At 35.9% G+C, this 2739-nt stretch overlaps 1 pseudogene; it reads right to left on the reverse strand.

Moving 5' to 3' along the window:
• LOC149171077 (SKP1-like protein 1B) lies at positions 1-846 on the reverse strand (annotated as a pseudogene).
• Positions 847-2739: the final 1893 nt, after the last annotated feature.

The raw sequence follows: 2739 nt of genomic DNA on the forward strand, positions 1-2739 counted from the left end.
TCATTCATAGGCCCACTGATTTTCACGCCTAACGTCCTCCTCCTCTTCATGAGTAAAATCATTCTTTAATTTGAAATTTTTACGTATCTCTTCTGGCGTTTTCCCTTTTATCATGTCGGCAACAACAGTTCGACATGTAAGATCTAGCAGATTTTTTATGTTTAGGTAATTAGCAGCCTGCAAAACCCCAAAAGCTTAACAAGCCAAAATTTCTGTAAAATATACAAATGTATCTATAGCCTGGACAGGCATATACATGTGATAAGAATTACTAAAGAAAGCGACGAAGATATTGCAGAACAATTACATGGAATGAGACTACACAGAGATTTCTACCATTGAAGGATCTCAGAAATTAAAAAAACAATTAGTTGATGGAACTTTGATTTACTGGAGAAGCCATTGGTAACTGTCCTCAGAGGTTCCAAACAATTTGGCTGGTGTAACTCAGGTAGATTATACCCCTCAAAACAACAAATAAGAAAAGCGTTAGTTTGGTTCAAAGAATACCAAACCATCAAATAAGGGTTTCTGACAGAATACCAGGATAAGGTCCAACAAAGTGGCCTGATCAACTTTAACGAATTCTTCATCCCAAGTCTTGATTTCATCCTCCGAAATGGCTGATTTCTCATGTGCAAGATTCTGAGCATTGACATGTTACTTGCAGTACTCGATGACCTTCGAGAGTATCTCACTAGAAACGTTTGGCAGAAGAATAGCATTGGTGGTGCGAGTGTCCTCGATCATGTACTTGATGGTCTGAGATTCAAATGCCACAGCCTCAATGACATAAAAAAATTCACTATCTGAGCTCCTCAAACTCACCTTGCTTTCCGAGGCCATGGCTCCCCAACTAAAAAGTTGATCCGAATAAAAGATGATCTGAATAAAAAGAAAGGACTGAATTTCTGTGTGTATAAGCGAAGAGAACTCGAGAAAGTATGAACGAACTTTTGCTCGATCAATATGAGATGAGCGATATGTGGTAAGGGCAATGAGTCCATATATTTATAGCCTGATTGATTACCCAAATAACCATGCCATGGGCTTTTCGCTGCTTTTTTTAATTATTTTTTCTTAACTCTAGTTAACATAACCCAAACCTAGAGCTTTTAGGGTTTTCTTATTTTATTGTTTTTTACCCGCTAATTGTTTTCGATTCATGCTCCACCTATTTTAGGGTATTAGTGGGCCAAATTGCATCTGAAATTATTCCTTGCTAAAAATAGCTAGTACGTCTTGCTTAGCTTAAATATAGTTAACAAAAGAATTAACAAAGACAAAATATCATCATAAAAATAAAACAAATAATAAAATATTATATTATTGAATGTCATCACCAAAAAATAAGAAATATGATTAACTAATATTATTTATTGAGCCGAGGGGATGTGTAAGTTTATCCAAAATTTGTTCCTTTTAAAATAAAAATAAAAATTATATTGTAAATAGAAAAATAATATTGGCTACAATAAGAAAAATAAGTAAAAAAATGTGTTTTCAAAAATATTTTAACAAGAGATTTAAATAAACTAATTGAAGATCTATTTTAACTAATTTATGTTCATAAAATTGTTAAAATAAAATATTTTTATGTTTTATATAAAAAGAATAATCAATGTGGGTTATCAATTAAATATTTTAATACGAAACAATATTGACATATACTTAAAAATACATTATTAATAATAAAGAAACATTTTAATTTGAATGTACATGTTATGTAAATTATTTTAATGTCAATTATGTATATATTTACACCATAAGGCATTGCCCTTCGAAATCAACTCCCCCCTTATTGTGCCGTAAGGTTATATGTTAGACGATTGAGAAAAGTTGAGCCATTCGATCACGAGAAAGTACTTATGAATTCTTTGAACACTAGTATTCGATTTGCATAGGTAAAGATGTCGTCTACGAACTCCTGAACTTTGGTAGTGAGCTCTCCGGCAGTTGATTAATGCGGTTGATTTCTGCCACAGTCGATGTGTATCACTTGGATTTGAAGCTGTAGAACCTATTATTAGAAGAAAATCACGATATGAAGGGCACCATCTTCGACATCAGTGTGTTGCTGAAGCAGTTCAGAAAAGACTACCTTCTCTAGATGGCATGCATCACACCGGCATACGTTTTTCCAGAGGTGATTACGAAGAAGGGACCCGATGGAGCCAAGGCCAACATCTGGTCTTGCATGGTCATATTGTTTGTGCTCCTCATGGGGTACCTATCATTCTAGGATTCGAATCTGATAGTAATGTATAAGAAGATATACAAGGGGATTTCAAATACCCGCCTCATTTTCCTCTGAAGTTCGATGTCTGGTTATCTCACTGCTAGACCCTAACCCTATGACGAGGATCATTGTTCCATGTCTCATGGAGGTTTCTTGGTTCTGCCAGAACTTGGAGTGCCCATAGGCCGACAATGATGTGGAAGTTGGACAATTGGAAGATGTTGGCTCCGCCTTCCCCGCCCACAAGCCGACCTACCTAAAAGCCTTTCACATAATTTCTGTCCCGTCGAGGTGCAATCTCTCGACGTTGTTCAAAGATGATGTGGTAAAGAAGGAGGAGTGAAGGTTCACTTTGACTCAGCTGGCATCGAGCAAAATGTCGAAGTTGGAGGAGAGAAGTTGAGTGTATGAAATAGTCAGATTCAAGCATTTGGAAGAAAAACCTTAGAATTTAGAAGCAAGGGTTTGGGTAAATCCATGGATCTGATAACAAGAGTGAG

The sequence above is a fragment of the Pinus tabuliformis genome, chromosome 4_2, assembly GCF_031772625.1.
Source record: "Pinus tabuliformis cultivar Carrire ecotype Pingquan chromosome 4_2, CPIR1, whole genome shotgun sequence".
NCBI lineage: Eukaryota > Viridiplantae > Streptophyta > Pinopsida > Pinales > Pinaceae > Pinus > Pinus tabuliformis.